Here is a 17,059-nt window from a genome sequence, read left to right on the forward strand (position 1 = left end):
CGGCATTGGGAAGGTTGAGAACTACTGATCTAAAGTGATTCTCAAAATTATTTCTCAGATTCTATATTAATATCATCTTCCTAGGACACATTGTATATTTTGTATCTATTACTTGATTATTGCAGGATAATATATTTATGACACTGCACTGCAGAATCTAGAAGAATTATGGCCACAATTCATTTCTATCCATCTGTATCCTTTTAAAAAATCATTACATTTATTTAGTAATAAGGTCCACAAATCCATCTTGAATTGGCGTTATGTTGCCCCAAAACATAATGCCCTGTAAACAATCAGCCACGTTTGTACACAAGGAAAGACACGCCTGTAAGACATTTGGACAAAAACTGCTTTTTGCTTAAGGTCGTAACACTTGTAAACAGTCAATGTGGTCCCTGTCCCCGGTAGAATGAACACACTAGATATGCTATACTCTATTCCAATTTTATTTTCCTTTTAGGAAGTGAACACAGAAATATTAAAGGCATCTCTTCCTTACATAAACAATCCCCCATCTCATCCCTGTTGCTAAGATTGTAAACCAATCAATAAACAAAAATGGTCATATTTAAAGCTAGACTAATATGATAGCTCCATATGGAATGGCCTGTGAACATTGTTGGGAAGGATCAGCTGTTGCAAAATGTACAGGCCTGTCATATAAGAAATGTGTCACTATAAGCAATCAATGCCAGTGTTTTGACATCTGCCTCTGCTCTGCTGGATACCATTCTGTAGGATAGCTGTAATCCTGAAAAATCTACCTCAGTGCAGTGGTGAAATTCAAACTTTTTTACTACAGGTTCTGTGGGTGTGGCAGGGGAAGGATACTGCAAAATCCCCATTCCCTCCCCACTCCTGGGGGAAGAATATTGCAAAATCTCCATTCCTACCCCACTGTGGGGCCAGCCAGAGGTGGTATTTGCTGGTTCTCCAAACTACTCCAAATTTCCACTACTGGTTCTCCAGAAGCTGTCAGAACCTGCTGAATCCCTGCCTCAGTCCCAACACAAAAGGTATACGGATCTGCAGGACAAGGGTACTAAGGGATTCAGCGGCATAATCTGCTGACCTACGGACTGAAGGAATCCAACTGAACTGCCTGGTTGCTCTTTTTCATCCTGAGATTTCAGAGGGGTTGTGAGTCCACATGCTCACCGACTTGGCCTTTTCCAGCTAGATTGGGCCAGCTCCAAAAATCCAGCCAGCAGCCACCCTCCAAATACAACACGTGTACTCAAATGGTCGAGCTAACTTAAGTTTAGGATCCTTAAACTAAAATCCCATTTTTGGGGGGGAAATAACGTGGTAGCTTTTATTGACCCCTTTCCTACAGCTGTTTCCTTGCACCTTATAGATATGGAGAGATATAGAATATCTTCCTCCCCGAGTAACCGCAGCAGTTCCCTACAAAACAAGGATATTTATAGGGTTTCCGAAAAGATTTCAGCCCTGGCCTCATTTCTACAAAGAGGCGCTGCAATGAAGCCCATGAGACTGGGCCCGAGGGAAGCACTTCCATCCGCCTCCTGGGTTTTGTCCCTTGGAGGAAAGGAGAAACCCAGGCGTGCTTCGCAGGTGGGGCGATGCATATGCCGGATTTCTTTCACCTCCCGCAAGAACGTCGGCACCCACCAATCGGAAACCGACAAGCTGAAACCCTACTCAATTTTGCCCAATAAGAAATACGAGGGGCGTGGTCTCGATTTTGGGAGTTTGGGGGGGGGGGGGAGCAGAGTAAGCAGATCCCAGAAGGTGTAGCCCGAGGAAGGCGCACAGCGAAGGAGAGGCGTGGCTTGGCTCGGACAGGAGGCGTGTCCTGCGGTCGGGTAGGGGGAGTTCTTGCGCGTGAGGCGGAGACCGACGAGCTGGGTTAGGTTGGGCTGGGCTGCTGCTGGCCAAACAAGCCGACGCTGCCGAGCGGCGATGTGTGTGTTGCAGCTCGAGCTCGGGCAGGCTCGGTGATTGGTCGTGGCGCGCTCGTGCCGGCGGTTGCTAGGCTCCTGTGCGCCGCCCCTCCCCCAGGTACGTGTCGCGCGCCGTCGCGCTTGCTCCGTCGCCTGGTCTGTCGGTCACTGTGCCGGTGGCGGGTCCCGGGAGGGAGCGGCCTCCTCGCGGGCCGCACTTCGGAAGGGCTGGCGGGGCGGGGTGGGCAAGGAGCGCGCGAGCCCCGTGGTAAGTGAACCCGGGCGCCGGAGAAGCTTCGTAAAAGGGGGACGAAGGCATCGGTGGAAAGCTGGGGTTGCGGGACTCCGGGAAGTCCTCAGGCCTCCCGGCGCCCCGGATTAAGTTGCAGCGGTTGGCGCTTTGGGCGTTCTCCCCCCCCGCCCCCATCCCAAGGCTCTGGCGCCTCTTTTCCCACACAGCCGCGGATCGGCTTCCCCTGGTGGCTCTATCACCTTGGGCCTGGGCCGCTGCCCTCTCGGCCGAAGGGGCGTGTGGCGGTGAGGTAGCCGGTGAGCGGGGGATCCTTGAATGCCACCGAAACAAGCTCAGCAGGTGCAGGTGGCCTTTGGCCATGGAGGGTGGGGGGTTTTGCGCGCTGAGGTGCCTCGGAGCTGGGTTGGAGAGGCTTGGTTGTCATTGACGGGGAAACGATGGGAAATAAGAACTTAGGCTAGGAAACTAAGCAGTCTGTCCTTACAGCCGACGTGGGGGAGCTCTTGTTTCTTTGCCGTTGTTAGTGATCATTGCAGGCCTTTCTCAGAAACGGTGCAGCTGTTTCTCTTGGTGAGGAATAGATGTTTTTGATAATATGGTACTACTGAAACAGGCAAGGTTCTTTAGGTTTTGGCCAAAAGTTCTGGAGGTATCCAAGATAAGAGACTCAAAAAGGGGTTGGGAAATCGTTAAAAGGTTCCATTGCATACGACAAGCCAAATAGAATAGTATAACATTCATTTGCAATGTCCAGAGTTCACAGCCACTGTAATTTGGTTTAGATAAAAGTGTTCAGCATTATGTCTCTGTGGGCCTTCCAACAATCTTGCAAGATAGGAAACCATGAAATATAATCCTTTGCTGTCAGTAAAGTATGTACTGGTTGGCTTGCAGCTGTGTAGCTAATTTTTACAGTTGGAAGTACTAAGGGCTTTTTAAGTGCTAGGCAGGAGATAGTGTTTTCCTGTTGGTGCATGTTTATATATTAAAGTTACCTTCATGTTTGTGACCTGGAGAGTTAGGCCTGCAGGGATCATTGACAAGTTAAATGTAAGTTTGTTTAAAAAGATCGATGTATTCACCAGAGGTTCTATTGATCTGTAAAGTAATGTCTTGGAATCGTTATTCTTGTAGGTAATGCTGTCATGATACCAGTAAGTGCTGGTATCCGCCATATGGAGAATGAACACTGCATTTCAAAAGCTGAATTCAGTTCAAGCATTCAGCTAAATTTATAAATCCTCTGTATATTTAGAAGCAATACGTAAGGGCATGTTCCAATAGTGACTTTCTTAACTGATGTTGTAGTGGACATTTTCCCCATATTGCACTATTTCCACAATTATTTGTTCTGGACGTATGATTGCATACAGAACCTATTTACACTGATTGTAGGAACTAGACCCTGCTGCTTTTGCATAGTTGATCTTTTTAAAGATTTCCAAAATATCAGCAGTTGAGGCTTAAGTATGTATTATGGACTTGTCTTCTGGGGAAATAACTCCCAATATAAATGTTATTTGAAATGTTACATTCAGTGTGCAAAGTTACATTTCCAGGAAATAATACTGGAAAATCTTGTTTATCATGCATGTAGCAAAAATACAGCAAAATAAATAAAATCCTTTAAATATATGTGTTGATAGTTTAAACCTGATTAACTGCTCTAAAACAATTCCAATGAACCCCACAGCAACAGAGATCTATTAGAGAAAATTTTACAGTACATTTTTAACTACCTTAATAAAGTATCTTAATAAAGGGGAACTTCAAAGCATGATTGCAGCAAAAGTTTAAAAATCTAATGCAAAGTTTTCAATTTTTAACATGAATGCAGAGTAATTAAGAAAAGAAAAGAGGTAACTAAAGTTTCTTTATTCCATAAAAAGGCAACTGCTTTTTTTGAAAATCTGGAATGACCTCAGGGTTTACATTTTTATGTTTTGTGCTGGAGTTCTAAAACTAGACCTTGACCCTTTGACAGAGTAAGCAGAGTGATTTTGTGTTGTGTTCTTTTTCTCCATTAATATTTCACAGAGAAAAGTTACTATGTAAACAGCTTCCACATCAACTTATACCTCATTTGCTGATTTCTAGATTGAAACATTACAGTACATGAATTTGTAAGATGTTTGTGTTCTATCTTGAAATTATTTGATTCCTTTATAAATTATGTGCTAATTTTTATGTTACTTATGTTCTGAACTTATGTCAATTTGAGAGGCTGGCTCTGGTAGCAGTTTGCAAATTAAGAAGATATTCCAAGAAGGCAAGTGAAAATAAAGTTTCAGGAGCAAATGTTGAATTCAGAGTTAATAGTAAACTAAAACATTTATTTATTTTCAGTAGTTTCTCTGCTGTTATTTTTGCTTAAATATTAGAAGGATAGATGAGACCAAAATGTTTTTTCAACTTTCCATTTCTAGTAGAATTGTTCATAGAAGGTGAGTGTTCTTCTCTAACAGAGAATGGTGTAGTAACTTTATTCCAGCTGTTCTCTCTGTGATATGTGGTTGTTTTTTTCCCCCCTTGTGAAGGTGTTCTTGTGATGAAGGGTTATAATTTTGAGGTCTCTCTTGGATTCCTAGCTAATATATGAAATCAGAAAATGATGGTATTAAGCTGTCTAGCTTAAAGCACTGAATAATTATGTGATTAATATTAATTATAAATTACTTGGGACTTCAGTGGAGCTATTGGTAAAATGGCAAGTCAAAGGCGGTACAATTATGCAATATTTTATATTGACTTGCTTTGATAAGAAACGGTTCTATAACTTTTACTGCCTAAAATATTAGCAGGTTTATTATAGAATATACTAACATCTTGTGTTAACGTTCCAAGTGAATAAAAATGCTTTATGGTAAACTCTTAGTTCAGCATAAGGGCTTCACTTGCTTGTGCTAAGAGTCCCAATAATTGAGGACAAAAATCATTCCTTAGTTTAGGACAAGGAAAGTTCTTCAATGTACAAAAAATAATTTTCTGAGTACCCAGTGCAAGATGTTTTATGGATCTCCATTTTTACTAAGACGTAACTATTTAAAATGTGTTACTAAGCCACATTCTCTTCTCAAATGCATAGAGAATGAGGAAAAGTTCCTTTTAATAAAGATGTATGGTGGTATGTTGGCTGTAATCTGCATACCAATTATGTTTGTTCATTAATTCCCAAATGGTGTATCAGTTGTGCTGCATACTTGCTATGCTAAATTAGTTAAATAAAGAGTACTGTGTATACTTAGTATGCACACAGACTATAGGCTGCTGCTGCATATGTTCTTATCTCTCTCCAATAAGACTTCACTGGAGGTTTGCAGTTCTATGTAGTCTCTGCATTCATTATAATTTGAGCATGCAGTCACTTCCAATTCTTGACATGCAGCAGGATTCTTGCCTTCAAAGGAAGCTGCCCATTGTATTCAGCCAGATGGCATGCCATGAACACTGATGTATGCAAAAATGAGGGAGGTATTCCTTTGAATTAACATATTCCTATGCATTCCAACATAAATCCCTTTAAGTAATGTTTAGAATATCTCTAGTAAGTAAATGTACATTTTTTCAGACATTTGGGAAGCATTGCACCAATTTAACTAGGTTGATAGTGATTAATGTAATGTTGTTTGTGTATGAATCTGGTTTCTTGGTTAGCTTATAAACTACCATTGCACAGAAATAATTCAAAATAACATGGCTCTTAGAATCAGTCCAGAGCATTGAAAAGTAACAGTATACTGGTAAATTTCTTTCTTTATTTCATAATTTGGGTAAAGACAAAGAGTTCCATACACATTTTGCTTCTATTTTAGCTACCTTGTAACTCTTCCTTGACTAAAGTGTGATGGGAACTTCAGCATATAAAATCAAGAATGCATTTGTAGTATAAATATTCTGGTCTGTTTTAGTAAATCCTTCAAATGGAAGAGAAGCCTTATTTTTTAATTGTAATTTGGTAAGTTGTTGAATTCCATTGTTAAACATCAACACATGTGAAGTGCTTTTTTTGTTTATCTTGAAGAGACACTAGTATATTTCATATCTCATTCTTATTTTTTTAAACTTCCCATACATAATTATTTGATTCTGTACAAGATTTAACTGGCAAATTGCTATCATAAGACTTAATTCATAATGGAAGCCCGTCCAAAATAATATATGAAGACAATAATCATTGATTGTAAGTAGCTTTAGAAATCACCATCACAACAAATATGATAGGATTATTGCAGAGCTGGTATCTTAGAGTCTTAGAGCATATAGAGCATTTATATGCTTGACATTGCAGTGATAAATGGACTACTTAATTATTGCAAAATATTTATATAGCTATCTTGGGATGCGTTATCAGTGTTCTTAATTATTACAGAAAGAAAAAAGGTGCAAAGTATAGGTTTTCATACCGACTATTTCTTTGTGAATTGACTTTTGAATGCTAATCATGAGAGACATTGAATATATTTTGACATTTCACTAGCCACAGCAAGTGAATATGTGCCAGCACATATTCATTGTCTTACATGGATGACACTGCCAGAAAATCATTGCACCAAGAAATAAATTATATAGTCTTTAAAGACATCAGACACGTAACGAAGGATGAATATATCATTTTTGGATTTTCTGTTAATTTCTCCAAGATTCTTGAGTAAATTGCTACCTGTTTTTTTTTCTACTGTTATCATATAATCTTGGTAGTTAATGTAAAGAAAATCAATTTAAATTTAAAGCATTTATGGAATAAGGAGACAGTGTCTCATGTAGAGAAGAACAGTGAAGGAATAGAACTGAGTATTGAATGTTTTATCAATTTTTTAAAAAATTAGGCAGCAAAATCTCCCAGGATCTGTAGTGGGAATTAGAAATATTTATGTCAGTCTAATGTATAGAACCAACATGATTAATAAGAGGGCATTTTTGATACCAGTATATAGATCTACAAAGCAAATAGTCAATGTTTTGCCCATGGACTTCCTGAAAGCATTTAGCTTCCTACTACAGGAATATTGTTGAATTAAATGGATTCTTGGTTACTTTTTTGTTTTAATTTGTAAACGTCTTTTTACAGAAAACTGTAAAATCTACAGTGTCTAAAGTATATAATTTCACATTCAAAAGATCTGTTTTACCTAGTTCAATACTTGTCAGTGCAGAGTTGTGAGGTTACACTGTCCCTCATTCAAGTTTTATATTGCTTTAATGGAATTAAATAAGCCATTTCTACAAAAAAATTATTTAGAGATTGAATCAATTTTTTCTTTTGTTTTAATAATGAATTAAATTCATTACATTCATTAAATTAAATTCTGAATCAGTAGTGGCAACATTCTTTACTACAATTCTTTAAAATGTTTTCAAAAGTACACGCAAAAGCCAATGTCAATTATATAAACTTCCTCAAGAATGAATATAGTTTATAGGGAAAATATAAATCTTCCTCTCTAAAAGTAGATTATTACTATCTTTGATAGCTCCCATACAGATATTATCAATTTGACAAAGAATAAATAATTTATGCTACAAGGAATAGATGGCTGGCTTTACATTTTATTAGGTTGGGGATTGAAAAAGAGGAAAGTCTCTAGCCACTGTGAATTGTGCAGTGGAGTGAAAAGATGTAATTAATCAGTCAGAATTTTGTGTAAGCAATTACAGAGATTAGTTGTAACTTTTCATTACTGTTCAGTAATGGAATGTCATAACAAAAGTATGTGAAACCAGTAATGTTAATTATAGGTGGAGCTGATAAGATGTGCTTAATTCAGAAGTAACGTTGACTAACTTGTAGATTTGAATTCTTCACAATAAACCTTGTTCACAATACATTAACTTCTGGTTTGTTCAAATTTTGTACATCAAGAGATTAAAGAAAACTGCATAAAACCCCAAGCTGCTGTCAACAGATTCACTTTCAAAGCTGTTACATTTTCCTAGCAAAATTTGTTGTTTAGTTTGTAGTAAGGTGAGTTGGAATTATTAGGTCATGAAGAGCTTATTGTATGGTACCTAATAAAGACCTGAAAAATGTTTTTAACATGGATATTGGCCAATTAATACCTGGTTAATACAATTATGAACTTTTGTTCTCAGATTAATATTATGTGTGCACACAAATTTAAATGTGTAGTTTTTATTATGTCATGTAGTAAAACATTTAACTGATTCTTATTGCAGGCCTTTGAGTGTTTTAAGTTGGTCTAGTATCATGGAACAGGCATTCTTAAAAGCTGCCCAGAGTCATGTTGTAGGGAAGATGAATGACATTACAATTTAAAATAAATAAAAATAAATAAATTCTGAAATTTCATCATTTTGGGTCATTTAAATCAAGAGAAACCTTCAGTAAGTTTTAGGGTTTTTTTAATTGGGGGCTAGAGTGGTATTATAAAATCAAGAAATGTAATTTAGCAGCTCAGCAGTACTCTTTGGTTTTTGACTTGAGAATTGTCCTAAGTTAAAAATCCATGAAAAATTGCCTAGCATTGGGGAAATTGAAATGAACAATGATTTTCATAGGGCCGAGAACACGGATAATGGTTGATTCTGGGGAATAGGGGAAAAGGATTAGAGAGAAGTTCAGTCTGATTAACATCATGTATCTGAGATTTGTTTCCTGCTTGACAGCCATTGAATTCAATCCAGATTTTCCAGCCTGTTAATCAGCAGCGAATGAGAAAATGAGAGGATGGGAATGTAGATTGTGATGTTTAAAGGAAAGCTGTAGTCCCTGACAATTTTGTTAGCCAAGTGCTATCTCTTTCCTTATGAAATATGATTTATGCCAAGACTTTCCTTGCTTATGTCACCTTGGCTAAGTATCTCTAAACATCCTACTCTATAAATAGAAAACAATTACAATTAAAGAGCTCCCTGTCCTGTTCCTGTAGTTTGGTAATTTTGGAGAAATAAATAAATAAATAAATATCCATGCTACATGGTTTCCTTGTGATCTTAATTTGTTTTCACAACACTTATCTGAGACAGTTGAAGAACTAATAGCTGCATTAGCACTAGCTGCATTAGCACAAACTGCATTAGCACAATATGTTAAACTTGGTTAATTTCTCACCTTAGAGTGGGTGGGGGGGAGGGTTGCTTAGTATGCTATGTGAATGTAAGCCATTCTGTTTGTTATTTCTCAGTTGGTTTTTTGAGAACCCATAAAACAGGTAAATCGAGTAACCAAGTTAAGTATGTTGTGCAAACATACTACATGTCCTGTGTTATTTAGTGGAATCAATTTTGATATTCTTTTGCTTCTTTAATTTTACAGTGTTGTTAATTTGTTCAATAAGATTTCTTTGCATTTCCAGTCTGTGTGCTACTGCTTAATTTAGAGCACTGCAGACATATTTATACTAGTCTAGGCATGCTGATTTGCTAACTTTTAATATTGGTTGCACCACAGTAGTATCCTAAATATAGGTTAGCATGCCAGTTTGGAACATCCTGTTAAGAAGTTGAAATATCTGGAATGCTAATAGGTTTTTGGAGAGCTACAATCCCTTCAGAATTCAGTTGATGCATTTTAGTGTGTAAGTATAACAACATATAAAACTGAAGGGGGAGGGGCATCTGTACTGCCGCCAGTAATAAGTATCCATCTAGCTATGCTGAAGTTTTAACTTTGTTTTTTTAAACACATCCTTGTATTGAGTTCACAAGTAAATATGCATAAGTTACTGTTCCTGTCTGACTGTAGGAATGTCTCTTGGGCCATTTCATATTTTATGAGCATATAATTTTCATTTATACAGTTGAAACTAATTGCAGGGGAGTATGTGTTGCAGTGAAAACAAAGAATCTTGTAGGTAAACATTATTCAAGTTGTTATGATATATTTTTTATCTGAAACATGGAATATTAACTTGAATGTTAAGAACAATTTTCTCAACTAAGTATTAAATCCTTATGCTAAGAAAGGATGAAAGTGGTAAATTGGAACAGTATAGTAAATGAAAATATTTGTTCCTGGCATGAAACATCTGACTACTAAAACATGAGTAAAATATAGCTTAGATTATATAGTGTCAAGCAAAGTTATTCTTCCTCTTGAGAATTTTTATTCTGATTTCAGTATGCAGTCAAATTAAAAAAAATGTTTAGAATTTTAGGTAGAAAACAGACATCCTGAAATTGATCAGAATTAATTCAATTAATTTCTAGAGTTCTTATATGGACAACTGATTTCCCTCCTCCTCATTTAACGTTTGTTATTTTAGTAATTAAAGTCAATGCTTTATATACACTTTTAAGAAAAAGTATGTGAACCCCGGGATTACGTGGAGTTTTGCATGAATTGGTCATAAAATGTGCTCTGAACGTCATCTAAGTCACAACAATAGAAAAACACAGTCTGCTGAAAATAATACTACACAAACATTAGATGTTGCCATGGTTTAATTGAACATAACATGTAAACATTCACACTGCAGGAAGGAAAAAGTATGTGAACCATTGGATTTAATAACTGGTTGACCCTCCTTTGGCAGCAATAACCTCAACCAAACGTTTCCTGTAGTTGCAGATCAGACCTGCACAACGATCTGGAGTAATTTTGGACCACTCCTCTTCACAAAACTGTTTCAGTGTAGCAATATTCTTGGGATGTCTGGTGTGAATCGCTCTCTTAAGGTCATGTCACAGCATTTCAATCGGGTTGAGGTCAGGACTCTGACTGGGCCACTCCAGAAGGCGTATTCTGTGCTGTTGAAGCCATTTTTTTGTTGAATTACTTGTATGCTTTGGGTCATTGTCCTGTTGCATCACCCATCCTCTGTGGAGCTTCAGTTGGCGGACAGATGGTCGAACGTTTTCCTGCAAAATGTCTTGATAAACTCTGGAATTCATTTTCCCATCAATGACAACAATCTGTCCAGGCCCTGAGGCAGCAAAGCAGCCCCAAACCATGATGCTCCCTCCGCCATGTTTTACAGTGGGGATGAGGTTTTGATATTGGTATGCTGTTGCCTTTTTTCTAGTGTTGTGTGTTTTTCCCAAACAACTCAATTTTGGTTTCATCTGTCCACAGTATATTTTGCCAGTAGTGCTGTGGAACATCCAGGTGCTCTTTTGCAAACTTCAAACGTGCTGCAATATTTTTTTTTGGACAGCAATGGCTTCCTCCGTGGTGTCCTCCCATGTACTCCATTCTTGTTTAATGTTTTTCTTATTGTAGATGTGTCAACAAAAATGTTAGCATGTGCCAGAGATTTCTGTAGGTCTTTAGCTGACACTCTAGGATTCTTCTTTACCTCATGAAGCATTCTGCGCTGTGCTCTTGCAGTCATTTTTACAGGACAACCACGCCTAGGGAGAGTAGCAACAGTGCTAAACTTTCTCCATTTGTAGACAGTCTGTCTTACCATGGACACATGAACATCAAGGCTTTTGGAGATACTTTTGTAACCCTTTCCAGCTTCATGCAAGTCAACAATTCTTGATCGTAAGTCTTCTGAGAGCTCTTTTCTGTGAGGCATGGTTCACATCAGACAGTGCTTCTTGAAACCAGTAAACCCAAAACAGGTGTGTGTTTTTAAAGGGCAGGACAGCTGTCAGCAACACATCCAATATCATCACACTGATTGGAGTCAAGGTTGGCTCACTCCTGGCTCCAATTAGCTCTTGGAGAAGTCATTAGGCTAGGGGCTCACATACTTTTTCCTCCCTGCACTGTGAATGCTTACATGTTATGTTCAATTAAACTATGGCAACATCTAATGTTTGTGTAGTATTATTTTCAGCAGACTGTGTTTTTCTATTGTTGTAACTTAGATGATGTTCAGAGCACATTTTATGACCAATTCATGCAAAACTCGTAATCCCAAGGGGTTCACATACTTTTTCTTGCAACTGTATCTAGTATTTTCTGTGGGAGAGTTTAAAGGTTTTCTTCCTTTTTTAAAATGAAGCAATAGTGAAATATATTCCTCCTACTAGTTATCTTGGGATTGGATGCTATTTAACACATTGCAAGGGGCTATGTAGAAACATAGGATTAGAAAGGACTCCCCCCCCAAAAAAAAATCCAGCACAAGAACCCTCCTATCATCTCATATAAACATCTATCCAATATTTACTTGAAAATCTCTACTAATAGAGCACCCAGGACACCAGAAGGTAGGGTGTTGCATTGCTCAGTAGTTCTCACAGTTAAGAAATTTCTCCTTATTTTAAGTTTGGATCTCTCTCTGTAAAACATTTCATCCATTCGTTTTCATCTACCCTTGGGTATTGTGGAGAATAATCCACAACCTCTTCCTTGCGACAGCCCTTCAAATGTTGGAAGACTGCTATCATGTAGCTTTAGGCTAAATGCATTACTTCAACAGTTCTTCATATGATTTAGTCTCCAAGAATCTCAGTATCTTTGTGAGTCTTTTCTACATTATTTCCAGTTCTGCAGCATCCTTCTTGAATGGCAGTGGCCAGAACTGGACATGCTATTCATTAATGAAAATATTGAAGAGGGCAGGACTGAGCCTATTCAGATACCCTATACCTGTGATGGTGAACCTATGGCACGGGTTCCACAGGTGGCACACGGAGCCATATCTGAGGACACGCAAGGCGTTGCCCTATGTCAGCTCCAGTGCGCATGTGCGCTTGCCAGCTAATTTTTGGCCTTCCGGAGGGCGGGGGATTTTCGCCCTCCACATTTTCGCCCTCCCCAGGTTTCAGGAAAGCCCCTGAAGTCTGTGGATGGCGAAAAAACGGCCGGAGGGTGGGGCCTACTGGAAATCCGGAGGTTTCAGTGAGGCCTGCACGCATGCGCAGGGGAGAGTGTGTGGAGGTTGTGCACGCATTTGCAGGGGAGAGCATTACATTATTGGTATGGGCATGCATGCAAGCCCTATTGCGCACCATTTTGGCACCCGTGGAGAAAAACGTTCGCCATCACTGCCCTATACCATCTCTCCATATAAACCTAGAACTATTAAGAACTAAATGTATTGAGTATGGTGGTTCAGCCAGTTGTGAATCCATCTGACAATGGGACCTCTATCCTGCATTGTTCTGCTTTATCAAGAAGGAAACTCTGGTCAGCTTTATTAACTGCTTTACTAACTCTAAGCATACTCCAAATACAGGTTTCCTTTGGTCTACTAATTAGTCACTTTGTTAAAAAAAAGCAATAAGATTTATATGGGACAATCTGTTTTTAACAAACTCATGTTGAACTAAAATACTGTGCATTTGATCAGTGAACAGCAAAATTTGTAAATATACAACAGAGAAGTAAAATCAAATGGGTGAGATAAAGTACTAGCATAACAAAGATTATCTATAATAAAAACATGATGTGTTACTTATCTGTGCAATTATACATCTAGAATATTGAAATCTATAAGATATAAAATACATATCACTTAAAACAAGATAGCTAACACATAATGCAATTTGTGTAATGTATAAAAATATAACATAGTAAACAATGATGAATAAAAACTGGCCATTTCTGTAACCAATTATGCCTTGTCTTCATTACAATAGTACAGAATTTGGCTGCTGCAGAAGTGATAAATATTATAGTTGAAGGTTCTGAGGTAAAAAGTCTTACAACTTTTAAAAAATTAGTTATATGTATATCCACAATTTTTAAATTGTTTAGATCATGTTTGAAATATTCCAAAAATGCCCTCTTTAAAAATATTTTTGAGCGTTTAATAGAGATGTGTTATAGGTTTTAATTCTGACATGGAATTCCATCAGGTAATAACGCAACTCTGATCCTTTGAGGCAGCCAAATTCCCTTGTCCATATTATTTCATTAGAACAAGCTTAAACTGAAGATACCAATATGTGGCAAATTGGGAAGACCAGAGTGAACTTGAAGATGGGCAAAATCCTTTAAAATATTTATTACATAGTAGTTGATTTAAAGGCATGATTCCAACTTCTGCCTGAGCTTTCCAACAGTAGATTTTTTTCGAAAGTATTACTGTAGATATTTATGAGTTTTATTATTAGAACACAGTTTACATTCCAATATGGCCCAAAGATATTTCACTGCTTGTACTCCTGGAAATAAAGGCCTTTTCTTCTATGTGTTCTGTGTATTTGCCATGACTGCAAAGGAAATAAATAACTTTCCAACTTAGTCTTGACTCATAAGTTTCTTTAGCACACAGGGATGCTTATATCGGATGTCTCACATTTCTATATCTTTCCCTCAAGCGAAGTATGGTTGAACCAGGAAAGTTATTATTTCATATAATTTAATAGAGTTTTTGTAGATATATTAAGCTGATCACTTCGATCTTTCTACATCAACAAAAAATGTACTGAAAAAGAAAAGTAAATGGAGAAATTGTCTCTAATACTAATATTTAACTTCATAAAATTATTTGGATCAATAAGTTTTTTAACCCAATTTGTATGGGTAGAGGTATTGAAATGTGTTATCTCCACTTGCATTCTGAATTAAAACTACTTCAGAAAGGCTAAGTTGGAATAAATAGTGTTACTTAAACCACATATACTCTCAAACACTTTTCCTATATAATACTAACTTTTCTTTATATATTTGTCTTTCTTGCACAGCTTTATCAGACCCAATGATTAGTAATGTGTTTTATTCAAGATATATAAATAAGGATTAAAATATGGGCTGAAATAAGCACTGAATTTTAAATAATTAACATTCCAAACTATTTCAAAACCATTGTTCTCAGGACTAAAGATGACAATATAGAACTGCAAATTTCTGACAGTTAAATCCCCACTTCCTATATAAGATTACATTTTTGACAGATATCCTTAACTTATTAGAGATTGAATGTAGATTTGATTTTAATCTAAATATTTCACTAAAATATCTAACACCCAAGACAATTAACATTCTTGCCACTGACTCTTTTGGTGTTCGTTGAAATACTTCCTTCAGAACATGAGTAACAAAATGTCTCATTAGACTGCTTGCTTTTATTTGTTTTAGGAACATTTGACCAGTGTCCAAATACTTCATTTACGATCCCTGTTGCTGAATTATGTAGATTCTAGATGACTCTTCAGTAGCAAAACTTCATATATATTTTTTCATTTCTAACTCATCCAAAACTTAATAGCCAAGATACATGACCATATCACAAAAAATGTTTATTATTTATGCATATGACTGTACTAATTTGTGTCTTGAGTTGATAAATCAAGTATGGAAAAGAGTGGTGTCAGGGTTCCAAGTAACACCCCTTGGGCCTTGGATCTTCAGACCTGTCAAGTAGTTTCACTAGTATAGGGGTGTCAAACTTGCATCGTCATGGCATTGTCACGTGACATTGTGACTTCTTTCCCCTTCGCTAAACCAGGTGTGGGAGTGGCCAGCGCATGACGCATCCAGCCCATGGGCTGTGAGTTTAGCACTCCTGCACTAGTAGATCAAATAAATACCTTTTGGATGTTTGAAAGAGCTATGCTGGTTAGAATGCAGTATTGCAGGCTAAATCTGCTCACTCCCAGGAGTTCGATTCTCACCAGCTGAAGGTTGACTCAGCCTTCCATACTTCCAAGGTAAGTAAAATGAGGACCCAGATTGTTGGGGGCAATATACTGACTCTGTAAACTGCTTACAAAGGGCTGTAAAGCATTATGAAGTGGTATATAAGACTAAGTGCTATTGCTATTGAAGCATTTGACCTTGATAAAGAATAGTCATTTGCATTTTGTGTGGAATATGAATGTTACTTGATTAGAAGAAATTAATGGAATTTTAAACTAAAACTAAAACTGGCTTTTCAACATTTTTTATCCTTTAGATTTCTTCACAGTTGAAATACAGCCTTCATTATAGTTAGGTATTGTTTTTGTTTTGTACTTGGAGTATCTAGGTTCAGATGTAAGTTCAAACTACAAACAACACTGGAAATGAGGTACAAGCTCTTAGGCTATTTTTAATACCCTGTCTTTATACCAGTATAGCACTCAAACAATCAGACAAAATGAGAAGAGAAAACAAGCTGAAATCAATTTAAAACAGCAGTTAAAATAATCCAGTTTAATCTAATTTGGCAAAGTTACGATGAACATAAAAACTTTTCTTAGACAAAAGCAATGAAACTTTTAATGTATAGGTAGTCCTCAACCTAGGACTACAATTGAGCCCATAATTTCTGTTGATAGCTAATAAGGAATTTTGCCCTGTTTTATGAACTTTCTTGCTGTAATTGTTACCAATGTTCCCTCTAATTTTTTTTCAATGTGAGCAGAAAAGTATAGTGTTTGAGCGGCACATTTTCATGCCTGAGCACCTGAATTTTTTTCAAGATGTCACCTAAGACAACAACGAAATCAGTATTATTTGAAACTCAAAGTTAAGTTTCTCCAAGGTACCTGCTTAATTAAAAGTGTTATATAATATCAGTATCACTTAACAACGCTCCTGCTTAGCAATCAAAATGTTGGCTCAGAAACTCTGGCATTTGAAGCACCCAAGTCTTAAAGCTGTCAAGTTACAACACCCTTGCACCCCTAACCCTTTAGAAAAAAAAACCCAGGGCTCTTCAAACCTGACAGTTTTAAGACTTGTGGACTTCAACTCCCAGAATTCCTCCTCCAGTCATGTTGGCTCAGGAACTCTGGCATTGAAGTGTGCAAGTCTTAAAGCTGTCAAGTTACAAGATCCTTGCACCCCTAACCCTTTAGGGAAAAAAAAACACAGGGGTCTTCAAACCTGACAGCTTTAAGACTTGTGGACTTCAACTCTCAGAATTCCTCCTCCAGTCATGTTGCAGCGACGTCATCTGCATGGATCTGCTACATCTTTGGTTTCTTCATCGTGGGCAGGGCTGCCGCTGAAGATGCCGACGAGCCCCTGCTGCCACCAGAATAACTGCTGCCACTTCCTCCTCCTCCTCCTCCAACAGCACCACCACATTTGCTGCCCGGCGCTGCAACTGAG

The 17,059-nt window shown here is 37.6% G+C and overlaps 1 protein-coding gene across 6 annotated transcripts in view; it reads left to right on the forward strand.

The window, feature by feature from the left end:
- Positions 1–1,734: 1,734 nt before the first annotated feature.
- DAG1 (dystroglycan 1) overlaps positions 1,735–17,059 on the forward strand; it is a 99,135-nt gene continuing 83,810 nt past the window's right edge. The window contains exon 1 of one of the 6 annotated variants that reach the window (XM_081944202.1): positions 1,735–1,832. The gene's annotated coding sequence lies outside the window, so the exon portion shown is untranslated. The other 5 variants (XM_081944200.1, XM_081944201.1, XM_081944205.1 and 2 more) reach the window with 5 other exon arrangements.

The sequence above is a fragment of the Natrix helvetica genome (genome assembly GCF_964273705.1).
Source record: "Natrix helvetica genome assembly, chromosome: 1".
Classification (NCBI taxonomy): domain Eukaryota; kingdom Metazoa; phylum Chordata; class Lepidosauria; order Squamata; family Natricidae; genus Natrix; species Natrix helvetica.